This window comes from Homarus americanus, unplaced genomic scaffold, assembly GCF_018991925.1.
Source record: "Homarus americanus isolate GMGI-L3 unplaced genomic scaffold, GMGI_Hamer_2.0 scaffold18703, whole genome shotgun sequence".
Lineage (NCBI taxonomy): Eukaryota > Metazoa > Arthropoda > Malacostraca > Decapoda > Nephropidae > Homarus > Homarus americanus.
In genome coordinates this window covers 557,354-571,560 of record NW_024749779.1, presented here as the reverse complement: position 1 = coordinate 571,560, position 14,207 = coordinate 557,354, and the positions used below count along the sequence as shown (strand labels likewise).

At 38.8% G+C, this 14,207-nt stretch overlaps 1 long non-coding RNA gene across 1 annotated transcript; it reads left to right on the top strand.

Annotated features, from left to right (window-relative positions):
- Positions 1–11,096: 11,096 nt before the first annotated feature.
- LOC121853775 lies at positions 11,097–12,064 on the top strand. The gene is made up of 2 exons (XR_006086412.1): positions 11,097–11,542; positions 11,891–12,064. It is a non-coding gene; the product is annotated as an uncharacterized LOC121853775 (long non-coding RNA).
- Positions 12,065–14,207: the final 2,143 nt, after the last annotated feature.

Genomic DNA, 14,207 nt, shown 5'->3' with positions numbered 1-14,207 from the left:
ATCGGATTCTTATCCAGGGGATTGAGGCGGCAGGCCGTCAGAGCATGACGATAATTCAGCTAAGATACAATGATATGAGTTATTCGGGATGTCACCTTCGTTGGTGAGTTTTTATATGACTAAAGAGGCCGATACGGGACCGGCAGAGTCCTTCATATATGTTGCCCATGTAGTACAAGAGGGACGACGGCAGTGTGTATCTGACGTTGGCACTTGTGTGCCTCAGTTTACAGTCGCGCTCCTCCAAGCGTGACGGTGTGGAGTAATCGTCTCCCAGGTGAGGGGGTCGATTTGGCATTTTTACAAGTTTGTCTTAAGACTATCCTGATACCTTTTCAGTTGCCCGCCAGCGTTACGTTTACTATTCGTTAGGTGACCGGAAAGTAGCTGCTTTGGCAGTCTACTGTCGTCCATGTGGGTAACATGGCCAGTCCAACGGAGTTGTTCATGGACAATGGTAGCTTCGTTGCTCCTAAAGTTGGTGTCAGCAAAAATGCTGGTGAAAGTTTTCAAGTGCCTTGTGGTGCCTCCTGTATGTGACCCATGTCTCACTGCCATATAGTTGGGTGGGCAGGACCATTGCTCGATATACGTGCAACTTTGTGGATAATTTCAGCTCCCTACAGCTGAAGACACGATTACGGAGTCCGCCCAAGGCGTGAGATGCACCTCTGATCCAATGCTGAATTTCTTCATCGATATCTCCGGTGGTGGACAGGTGGGAGCCGAGATTCCGAAAGTGGTCAACATTAGTGAGTGTAGTTCTGTAAAGCTGGATGGTTGGTGGAGGTGTGTCTGAGCCAGAAGCAGGTTGAAAGAGATTCTGAGTCTTACGTACATTCACCTTAAGGCCGAAGTGTGCATACGTGTATGCATAGGTGTTCAGGATCTCCTGTAGGTCGTGTTCAGTGTGAACAGCAAGTGTGATGTCGTCTGCATACTGAAGTTCATTAATGGAAGCTGCCGACACCTTCATTCTTGCCTGGAGTCGTCTTATGTTGAAAAGGCTCCCGTTACCCGGTACTCGATGTTCACCCTGGTGGCTAATTGGCACTGGCACAAGTAAGGAAGGCAGCCAAGCGGATGGAAAAGAGAGTTGGTGCTAGTACACACCCTTGTTTAAACCCTGTTTAGATGAGTAAGAACTCTGACTGGGTGCCCTTGTGCAGGACAGTGCCGTTCATGCCATCGTGGAGTTGTCTCACAATGGCTATGAATTTTGGTGGGCAGCCAAAACGTTTGAGGGTCCACCAGAGGCTTCCCTGTTGACCGAGTCGAAGGCGCCTTGATTACGTCGATGAAAGCCATGTACAGGTCACGACTCTGTTTTCTGCACTTTTACTGTATCTGGCGGGCAGCAAAGATCTTGTCAGTGGTGCCACGTGATGTTCTAGCAACTACAATAAATTTATGGGCATAACTATATTATTCTTACCCATGAACTGTAGATATATCATATATGCACATGACTGCTGTCATATACTGTAACACGTGTAACAGTGTACTTCATTTATGAGGCAGGAAGAATGTTATGTGCAATCATAGATATAAGAGACCAGTATACAGTATATAAGAAGGTAGTGTATAATAGACAAATGTATGTAATAGATCAGTGTGTATAGGAGACCAGTGTGTATCATACGGCTGTATACTGTATAGTAGATGAGTGCATACTGTATATCAGACTAAGGTATATAATAGATCAGCGTGTAAAAAAGAACAATGTGTATAAGAGACCAATGTATAAAATAGGCCACTATAAATATAAGACCAGCATGTCACAAGAGACGTAGAAAGTTCATTTAGAAATTACAACGTATCTATTTTGATGTATATTTTCAAATTATCTCACATAGGTATGACAAATAGATCACATGACGATTATGATCACCCTCAGTTCGTTTCACAAGATGATTGAAAATCATTACCTTAATAGGAGGGTTAGGTTAGGTTAGATTGGGTTGGGTTACTGTTAGGGTGGTTAGTCGTATAATAAATTATGTTGGGGTGATCGGTCTAACCTTTAACTATATAAAGGAATGCAATTTATTAGATTAGGTTAGGTTAGGTTAGGTTAGCTTAGGCTTGTGAGTAAACATGAATAAATCCGGCAACAAGACACATCTGACCTGTGAAACAATCAAATCGATCATTCAAACTTTTTTTTTTGTATTCTTGTTAAATATGATAAGGTGGGGTGGGGTGGGTTATGTTAGGTAGGTTAGGTTAGGTTAAGACAGCAGACCCATTACTTATGCAAGTTTTCATGCAAATCTTTGAAGAAAGCGAGTGAGACGCCGAAGAAGTTAAAAAATTGGGTTACGAAAACTTCAAAGAAATAGCAGGTTATTTTAGGTTTGGATAGAAAGTTAAGGATAAAGTCACTTAACTCATTAAACTCCACAACACCAGAGTTAAGAGAGAGATTTGTTGTCTTCTCCTCCATTCAATAGTATAACGTATCAAAGTGAACCGAACATAAACTAACGATCTAAATCATTAATGTTTTCAGTATCCCTTGACTATACCCTGAAAATTTTAAATAGATAACTCTAGTTACCGATATCCGGTAAAACTAAATGTATCTGTTTTTCTTAAGTAAGTTAGACTACGGACATCATTCTTCCGGGATGTTATACGTGAGTCTTAGAATCTCAAAGTTTCACACCATTGAAAGTTCCATACCTCATTTCCTTCTGGCAACTGGAATGACGTTAGGGGAAAGTGTGAGGTAGGGGCGTTAAAGGTGATTTCACGTTAAAATTTTCGATTTTATAGCATATTGATTTCAATAGGTGTCTACTCGTGATGAAATTGCATTGGGTACTGGACTCCCAACTATGAGAAACCTATACTATTTGTTAAGAGGATATTCTTGCCCCCCCTCCCTCTTCCAGCCCTTTTTGAACTACATTTCTTTGAGAGAAAATTGCCTCTCTCTGTAATACGAGTCCTGTTGTTAAGGAAAGTCCATCACCGACTTCCACTAAAATGAAATCCTGGCATTTGAATTTCTAAGAAATTCTGGTGAACGAAAACTACATGGATATTTTCTCAGAGTGTGCAAGTAATTTTGGTAAACGAAATATTATCATTTGTTCACTCCTTAAGAAGAATCAATATTCAGATATAGTGACTATTTCCTGTGTGTGTGTGTGTGTGTGTGTGTGTGTAATAATAATAATAATAATAATGATAATAATAATAATAATAATAATAATAATAATAATAATAATAATAATAATAATAATAATAATAATGATAATAATAACAATAATAATAATAATAATAATAATAATAATAATAATAATAATAATAATAATAATAATAATAATAATAATGATAAAAATGCAAATAATAATAATAACAACGGTTTATTGAAAAAGTTCGGCAGCCCGAAGGCTGAAATTATACATTGGATATACAGTAAATGACATATTGCATAGAAAGACATGGGGGCGGGGGGTAGGTCATGTGCGCTGAGGTGTTGAACAACAAACGAGTAGTGTAGTAACTCCCTCACTGATGGTGTTATGAGGGGCATCACGTGGTGTAGTAATTTCCTCATAGATGGTGTTATACGGGACCTCACGTGGTGTAGTAATTCCCTCACAGATGTGTTATGAGGAACCTCATGTGCTCTAGTAATTCCCTCATAGATAGTGTTATGAGGGGTCTGATGTGGTGTAGTAATTGACTCACATATGGTGTTATGAGGGACCTCACGTAGTGTAGTAATTCCCTCACAGTTCACGTTATGGGGGACCTGACGTGGTGTAGTAATTCCCTCACAGATCGTGTTATGAGGAACCTTACGTGGTGGAGTAAATCCCTTACAGATGATTTTATGAGGGGCTTGACGTAATTATAACCCTTAAACCCTGGGTGACGTTGCTGATGTTTGCCTAAGCGACCCAGGGTGATCCTGAACGTTCTTAATTTTCGCGGCATGTTTTGAATGTCCAGGCAGTAAGAAATACGTTGTATAGGATGATTGTGTAATTGTTAACTCAACTCACGTGTATTTGTCTCAAGAGTCAATAATAATGCCTCATAGTCAGTTTAAGTTCCCCGCCAGATATTGTGAAGGATACACGTCCTTCTACCTCTCTTATGACCCACTTTACTCCTCCGAACCCAAGCGCAAGCGAAGGTATTTGCTTGACAGTAGTGGTATCATCAAGAATTACTTTGCTTGAATTAAGTGCATTGATAGAGTATTGGGTGGCGAAGACAATGATGGGGAGGAGACAGAACCAAGAGCTAGGGAGAGGGGTTAATCACCCGTCTGAAGCTTGATTGTATTTTTGAAATGTATTTAACATGAGAAAGTCAAAATACTATTTATTACTTGATACAGGTTGACCAATAACCTGTGGCAAAGGGTTAAAAATTGTACAGCGCAGTGGCGACTTTTGTACACAGGGGAATAACATCACCATAACTGCAATTCGAACTTATTATGTTGTGCAGTTGTTTTGGAATTTTATAAATATACATTATAAAACCATAAAAACGTAAATAATACATATTAAATCATAAAACCAATGAAGCGCACTTATCACATATTAAAAAAAAAATTCTGATATCATAGTACACAAGTAAAAAAGCATAATATACCTGATATATAGCATTTTAAATTCATATAGAGTCACACTTAATTACAAGATAAACTGTAGAAAAACTGTATATTTGATTACAATCTCTGAATTACATGCCTATGAAAAAACATGTTTATATCATACCGTACCTGCACTTTGAGGGTATTAAATTGCATCAAAAGAAAGGTACACTGTCATGATTCTTATGAAGTATGTCGTCCACAGCATTATGTAGTTACAAAATGAATTGAGTCAGAGTCATAATTTGACTCACCTGATGATTCATATGTTAATCCATCTTCACTAACATCTGTAGATAACATGGTTGTGTCATCCATTGCTACATGAGTAGCAGGTGCATTATTTTGCCTAAGCAAAGCAAATCTTGCATCATTCACACTATTAAACTTTCCTTTCCCAAAGAGAGTGTACACAAATGATTCTAATGACAAGATCACATCTGGCTTTCTCAAAAACCTTAGACTTTTCCATGGTATCATACTGGCGTACCTTTCTTTTTCGCATAAATGATGAGGTATAGTCGCATCCAGTAAAAGCAGGTGTTGCTGGTAAGGCAGAGCACATGGTCTCTCCTGAATTAGCAGTAAAGGTAGTAACATCTATATATCTCCGAGAGTTTGTTGCTGTTAAATCCACGGTCCATCCAAACATTGGTTGTACCAGTACCCTTTGCACATGGTAAAGAAGGATCACTAACATATCTGTGTCATTTGCTCTAACACTAATCTGGGCATCTGTCATGGTTTCCTTGTTATGGTTCACATGCAAAACAACTCGTGTATCTGCTTCCTCATGCTGGCAACCAAGCTCAGGTACAATCTGACGAATCGCTGATCCTCTTTTTCTTCAAATTTATAACACTGTTCTTCTAGTGTTAGATAGATTTCATGACCGTCTGACATTTCTTTCAAGGTGTCCTTTTCTCATTCAGCTGCAGTGAATTTGAAGAGTAATGTTTTGAATAGGCCGGATGGCAGTGCTTGACTGAAGTTTTTTGGTCGTGTCTGTTCAGGGCCAGTAATAACAATGTTGACCTCAGTTGGACTACGCATGTGTCGTTCATTGTCTTTGATTTGACTTGTACAAGTGTTACACACAAATCCTGCAAGGAGTTGTGCTCGCTATATACAATGATTTTCTGGCTGCTGTTCCGATGGCATACATCAAATTTATCTAGCTTCAATTTAGTAAACATGTGACATACCGGGTGCAAAGCATCATTATTACCTACTTGCAATAAAACTGCCGCAGCTACTACATCACTCGCATCAACTTGTACAACAAATGGCTTGTCAAAGTTTGGGCCCTTTAATACTGGTTTAGAAATAAAAATTGCGTTAATTTTCTCAAATTTCTCTCTACAACTTTCCGTCCACACAAAATCCCTTTCAGGAATAACTAAACCAGTTAGCGGTCTAGCGACATCAGAAAGGTTAGGACAGAATCTCCTATAATACCCTGCCATACCCAAAAAACATTGGACTGCCTTACGGTTCTTATGGTCATGGTGGTAATGTATCAAGCGGTGGTATGACTTCTGTGTGTTTTTATTGTGAAAAGCCTGGTCACTATCTTGCTCAATGTTATAAGCCCAAAACTAAGGAAACCCATGACAATCCTGATGCTAATTTTGCTTTTTTCTCAGCAGATGGTGTTGGTGTAGATGATGTTGCTGCGGTTTCCGACCCAGTTTGTGTTGATCCTAAGGTTTTCTTCCAGCCCTTTCAGCTTCCTGGTTTTGTGTCCGTGTCCGAGGGTAGTTCTGATATCCCTATGAGTATTTTGAGGGATACTGGTACTTCACTCAATATTCTGTTGAAAAGTGCTTTTCCATCTGTGGAAGAGGCTTATATTGGTGAGCATGTTGTGTTGCGGGGCGTTAGTGGAACCACTTGCGTTCCTTTATGTAAAGTGTATCTTCGGATGGACCTTTTGTGTCAGCCATTTACAGTAGGGGTTCAGGAGTTTTTCCCAGTTGAGGGAGTAATGTTCCTCTTGGGAAATAATATAGCTGGTAGCCTTGTTGTTCCGGATCCAGTTGTGTCTACACCTTTGAGTAATGACCCTGCTGCAGACCTTGTGAGTAAGTGCGTTGGAATATTTCCTTCTGGTGCTGTCACCCTTAGTCAAGCTAAAATGGTGACGTATGGGACAGATGTGCGTGATCATAGTGAAGTTTTACTTGATTATGATTTTAATGGACTGTTTGATGTTAAGCCAGAGCAGTTATGCGGGTTTAGTGGCTCAACCTGTTAGTGATGTGTCAAGTGATGTGAAGACAGATTCTAAGGATCGTGTGAATGATGATTTCAGTAGCCTTCCTGTCACAAGAGAGATGTTGATTTCTGTTCAAAAATCTGACCAGTCGTTAGTTCCATTATTTGCTAGGGTCGTATTAGAACCATAGAGACATAATGGATTTGTGTGTTATTATATAAAATCTAATGACCTTACGAGGAAATTCCGACCGGCTGATGTGCCTGCCGATGAATCGTGGTCAAAATTACACCAATTAGTTGTACCCGAGTGCTATAGGACTAAATTGTTGAGTTTAGCCCATGATAGCATTGGAGGACCTCTTGGTGTAAAGAAGACCACAATTAAAGTTTTGAGGTACTTCTATTGGTCTGGTGATTCCTCAGACATAGCAGATTTTTGCTGTGCATGTCATGTATGCCAGTTAGCTGGTAAGCCCAATCAAGTGTTGTCACCTGCTCCTTTAAAACCTATACCTGTTGCTAATGAACAATTTCAAAAGTAATCATTGATTGTGTCCTAAAACAAAATGTGGCAATGAATATTTGTTAACTGTGATGTGTGCTTCCACTAGATATCCGGAAGCTATACCTGTGCCTCGCATTACGGCCTGTATTATAATTCCTGCCCTTATTAAGTTATTTACACAGTTTGGACTCCCCCGCATTGTTCAGTCAGACCAAGGATCCAACTTCACCTCAAAGGTATTTCTGGAGGTTATGTGTTTGCAAGGCATCAAACAGTATTTACCACCCTGGGAGTCAAGGTGCTCTTGAGAGATTCCACTAAACTTTCAAGAGCATGAATTAGGTATGATTGGGATGTAGGAATTCCATGTCTATTGTATGCTATCAGAGATATTAAACAGTCTAGTTTGTGATTCTCTCCAAGTGAATTGATATTTGGCCGGGATATCCGTAGTTCCTTAAAACTATTGCAAGAGGGTTGGGTAGAAGTAGATGAATCAAGTCTTGTAAATGAGTGTGTTGTTAATTTGAAGGAAAGGTTGAACCATGTACAGGAATTTGCGAGGTGTAATATGAAAGAAGCCTAGAGAAAATGAAAAGTAAATTTGATAAAACTGCAGAAGATAGCAAATTTAATGTTTGGGATAATGTGCTTTTGTTCTTGCCCATAAGGAAGTTTCCCTTACAAGCTAAATATCAGGGTCTCTTTGAAATTTTGATTAAAGTGGGAGATATTAACTAAGTCATTGTAAAGCCTGGACGAAGGAAGACTAAAAGACTAGTACATGTGAACCTGTTGAAACCCTATTGTGCTAAACAGGATAAGGTGGTGTGCATTACTGTGACATGTGATGAATTGGAGGAGAATTAGTTACCTAAGCATGGCATTGGGGAGTTGAAAGCTGATATCAAACTGAACAATTCTGATGTGTTTAGTGATCCTTCTTCTAAATTGTGCCATCTACTAGGACCAGAGGAGCGATGTAATGTGTCTCCTACAGAATTCCAGCCCATCTTTGATGAAGTGCCGCAGCCCAGCCCGTTGGTGACCCATGATGTTGTGTTTCTGGACAACGCAGCCTCAGTGAAACAAGCACCCGACTGCATGTCTCCCCGGAAAATTGGCATTCCCAAAGACGAAGTATAGTTGTTGATTGACAATAACTTGGCTGAACCTAGTGACAGTGAATGGGTATCCCCTTGTGTTCTGGTCCCAAAGTCAGATGGTACTATGAAAATGTGTACTGATTACAGAAAAGAAAACTCCATCACAAAGGCAGACAGTTTCTCCCCTTTCCCATATTGATTATATAATTGATGCAGTGGGTGATGCAAAGTACATTACAAAGATTGACTTATTGGTAAGAGTGGGCGAAACGCATTTCGGCATTTGTTACCCCTTATGGCTTGTATCAGTATAATGTTACGCCATTTGGTATGCGTAACTCCCCTCCAACTTTCCAACATTTTTTTTTATGGGAAATAGCCCACCTGGGCACAAGTCATCGACCCACAACGGGGCCTAGGGGGCGAAAAAATAAGAGTAAAAAAAGAAATTAAAAATAGAATAGAAAGATTATAATAATCTACACCACGAAGTTACTGGAAAACCAACTTTTTAAATTGAGACAGATTGCATGAGTATGGAAACACAAAAGAAGGCAGAGCATTCCACAATTTGGCTGTGTGAGGAAAGAAGGATGTAATATAACGGGTCATTCTAGTGTGACCGACAGCCACAGAGAGACTGTGGGCACCGCGGGCAAAACGAATGTTACGAGCCCACGGCCTTGCCGGCGGTACACAGGATGCCAAATACACCGAACATTGCCCGTTAAAGTACCTGTAATAGAGTGAGAGTGAAGCAAAATTGCCGCGAAGAAAAAAGGAAGAAAGGTTATTAACTAAAGGAGGATAGTTAATAAGACGAAATATCTTTGATGCCACATTTGGACAGAAGAAGAGCCACCCTAGATATGGGAGCAGTACTCCAGTACTTGAAGCAACTGCTCAGGAGTAAAGTAGCTGCGGCATCTGTAAAGCAGTGCTAGTTCTCGGGAGGCAGCTTTAGCAGTGTTGTGGATGTCTGGCTTCCATGACATATTAGAAGAAATGGTGGGACCGAGCATATCTATTTTAGAACTTGGCAGACTGATTGTGTACTGAAATGTGATTGGTGGGAGTTCATCTAATTTGGAAAGTGTAATTGGTAAATACTGAGTTTTATTACTATTGAATATAACCAAGTTTTTACGTCCCCAGTTGGAGATACTGCACAAATCCCCATTGATAGATGAAATGGTATCAGCTCTAGAAATAGATCTAGTTTGAGAATTAGGGGGTTTGTGTCAGAGCATTTCCTGGCGATGTAGTTGTGCTCTCTTCTACCTAGAGTGAACATTTTGAGTCACTTCGGTGTCTGTTCAGTCGTCTTGATAGTGCTTAGCTCACTACTAACTTCCTTAAGAGTGAGTTTAGCCACGCCAAACTCGTATTTCTAGGGCTTGAGATTGATTATGGGAGAGTGGCCCCAGTCCAGGCTAAAATTGAGGCCATAGATACCTTACCCATTCCCACCAACCGTAAGGCAGTCCAATGCTTTTTGGGTATGGCAGGGTATTATAGGAGATTCTGCCCTAACTTTTCTGATGTTGCGAGACCATTAACTGATTTAGTTAGTCCTAAAAGGGATTTTGTGTGGACGGAAAGTTGTCAAGAGATATTTGAGAACATTAATTCAATTTTGATTTCTAAACCAGTATTAAAGGGCACAAACTTTGGCAAGCCATTTGTTGTACAGATAGATGCGAGTGACGTAGCAGCTGGGGCAGTTTTATTGCAAGCAGGAGATAATGAAGTTCTGCACCCGGTATGTTACATGTTTACTAAATTGAAGCCTTCTCAAAAATATTACTCTACAATTGAGAAAGAGGCAGCTGAATTGTTAATGACACTAGATAAATTTGATGTATACCTTGGAAACAGCCACAAGAAAATCATTGTATATAGCGACCTCAACTCTTTGCAGTTTGTTACTCGCATGAAAAACAAAAACCAACGATTAACTCGCTGGTGTTTGGCTCTTCAACTGTATAATATTGAAATCAGACATATCAAGGGTGAAGATAACATTATTACTGATACCATTTCTAGGCCATATTAGGCAGATCTGATAACTTCGTATTGCCAATATAAAACCCTACTGGTTTTATTTAAGGAGGGGGTGTTATGTATAGCATTATGCACAGTAGTGTATTGCATTATGTACAGTAAAATATTTGACTTATGTATTTAACAAGGATTTCCCTACTCCAGGCACAGGTCACTGACCCACATTGGGGCTTGGGGGGCAAAAATGTAATAATAATAATAAAAAAAAAAATAATAATAATAACAATAATAATAATAATAATAATAATTATAATAAAGAACCAAAAATGTAATAATAATAAATAAAAAATAAATAAAAAAATAAAATAAAATAATAATAATAATAATAATAATAATAATAATAATAATAATATTAATTATATTAATAATAATAATAATAATAATAATAATAATAATAAAGAACCATAAAGAAATAAAAAAAAGAAAAAAAAGAAAACGAACAAAAGTAAGAAACAATATACTGTATGCATGTTGTGTTGTCAAAAGTAAGAGAAACAATTGAGACCCTGCAATTGTGTGTAAATGAGGCAGAAAGTCAGATCTACAACCATATGGCAGCAGGGCCTATCATTAGACAACACATTATGCTTCCAATATCTTCCCAGGCGGTAGTACCTCCCTGTTTGGTAGCTGCCTACTACCTACTACCTACTAGGATGATTACGTGTCATGGTAAATTGTGTGTAAAATATTTGATATATTTTTTGGTGAATAAAACTGATACTTAATACCTAAAATTATGGCCTACAATGTATGAATGTTTAACTATTTTTACAGATTACTGTAATAATTGTTTTTTATTAATGCTGTTTAAGCTTGCAGTTCACCGGTGCACAGGTGTGTTTCTGGGAGTCATGGCTGGGCATTGGTCTAACAGGACGTCTGGGTCAGTCAGTGGTGGACACCTTCTCTAATATGGCTTAGTTAAGTAGTTATTATATTTTCAGTGTTGCTCTATTATTATGTATTGTGTGTAAAGTGCATCCAATTACTGTGTTATAATGTGGTTTGTGGTTTATATACTAGGTACATATTAATTGTTTATTAAGGATGGAAAACCAGGTGGAGTTTAACTTGGTAAGGAGTCATTACCTACGATGGTTTGTCCAATGCTAAATATTTCCAAATTTTATCCATCCATTATTTAACATGCACATTTATTATTGAAAACTTGTGTTTTTAAATAGTATTTAAATATTTTTTGTCTTGTATAATTTCAAACCTTCACTCCTCAACTGATGTGATAAAGTAAGAAGGCTGTGATTGAAACTATAACGCACAATTTAGTCCTTTATATTTATATGTTTTGAATTTTATCATTTTTTGTCGTGTATTGAAATAACATTAGTTTTAAGCAAAAAAATTATATACTAGGTACATATTAATTGTTTATTAAGGATGGAAAACCAGGTGGAGTTTAACTTGGTAAGGAGTCATTACCTACGATGGTTTGTCCAATGCTAAATATTTCCAAATTTTATCCATCCATTATTTAACATGCACATTTATTATTGAAAACTTGTGTTTTTAAATAGTATTTAAATATTTTTTGTCTTGTATAATTTCAAACCTTCACTCCTCAACTGATGTGATAAAGTAAGAAGGCTGTGATTGAAACTAACGCACAATTTAGTCCTTTATATTTATAAGTTTTGAATTTTATCATTTTTTGTCGTGTATTGAAATAACATTAGTTTTAAGCAAAAAAATTAAGTATTAAGTTGTGCGGAGTTGCCAATATGTTTTTGTTCTGACATATGTGCTCTCATTATTATATTCAACTTTAACTTAACCTAAGATGCTAAGTTATGGCATAACACTACTAACTCACACCTCTTGATCTACCTGTATCACTAAAACCACACACCTCTTGATCTACTTGTGTTACTGCTAACACACGCCTCTTGATCTGCCTGTTTCACTACTAATACACATCTCTTTATTTAGCTGTTACAACTAATACATATCACTTGATCTACCTGTGTTACTACTAACACACGCCTCTCCATCTACCTGTGTTACTACTAATACACGCCTCTTGATTTACCTGAGTCACTACTAACACATACCTCTTGATCTACCTGTGTCACTACCAACACATGCCTCTTGATCTACCTATATCACTCATGCCACATACCTCTTGACATACCTGAGTCACTAATAACGCATGCCTCTTGATCTACCTGAGTAATTACTAGCATATACCTCTTGGTCTACCTGTGTCACTACTAACACATGCCTCTTGATTTATTTGTGTCACTATTAACACATTCCTCTTGATCTATCTATGTTACTACTAACACATACCTCTTGATCTAGAGTCACTACAGGTACTAATATATGCCTCTTGATATACCTGTGTTACTAACACACCACTTTATCTACCCGTGTTACTACTAACACATACCTCTTGATCTACCTAAGTTGGTACTACCACACAACTCTTGATCTACCTGAGTAACTACTAATACACACCTCTTTATCTGACTGTGTTACTACTTATACAAATCACTTCGTCAACCTATGTCACTACTATCGCACGCCTCTTGATCTACCTGTGTTACTACTATTACACACCTCTTGATATACCTGTAAGGGCTGTAACGAGTGGGATGGTTGTCCGCCACTCGTTTGCTTGTTCGCGGCCTCACTAGGGGGGGTAGATAGAGGTGAGAAAGTGGCTGCTGCCTCGTTGCACGCCAGACACGATCCTGCCTTGACCACAGCTGCTACTTACCCCGCTGTTCGATTCCATCTCTGGTTGTGTACTCACCTGAGGTTCCTAGGGCTCGTAGGCTGATTCCCCAGTCCTTCACTCTTCCGCTGTAAACTCGGGTCACCTACTCCAGCTACTGCCGCGGCTGCCACGTGATCGCCACTTCCTCCACGCTCTATCCACCGTCCGTACCCTGGTGTCTCTCCAGTGTGGAAAGACATCGCCCACCAACGCCGGCGCCAAGTGAGGAAGCTGCCCTGGACCTTCCCCCTGAGAGCTGATCACCGCGTTACCAGAACATTCCACCGTGCTGGTTAGGAGGAATATTCATCTGCAGCCATAGGAAATACCTCTACTTTGTTGTATTGGTTGTTTTGTTTCAAGTAATTGTTTGACTCCAGTGCTGTTTATTTAATATTTGTGTGAGTGGTGTCAGAGTTAAATTATTGTGATTATTTTTGTAGTAAAGAGATGTCAATATCTAACAGTTGTTTGTTACCCCTTGGAAGCCCATGGGTCTTGACTTTCCTTTTTATAAGATCCTGATTAGGCTGGCAAGGGATTTATATCCCAAAGGCCAGGCCTTTGCAATACCTGTATCACTAATGCCACATACCTTTTGATCTACCTTAGTCACGACTAACAATTATCTCTTGAACTCTCTGTGTCACTACTAACAAATGCTTCTTGATCTATCTGTGTCACTACTAATACATATCACTTCATCAACATGTGTTACTACTAACAAACGCCTCTTGAACTACCTGTGTTACTACCAACACACGCCTCTTGATCTACCTGTGTCACTACTAACACACACCTCTTGATATACCTGCGTCACTACCAACACACACCTCTTGATATACCTGTATCACTAATGCCACATGCCGTTTGATCTAACTGAGTCACTAGTAACACATACCTCTTGCACTATCTGTGTCACTGCTAACAAATGCCTCTAGATTTACCTGCCTT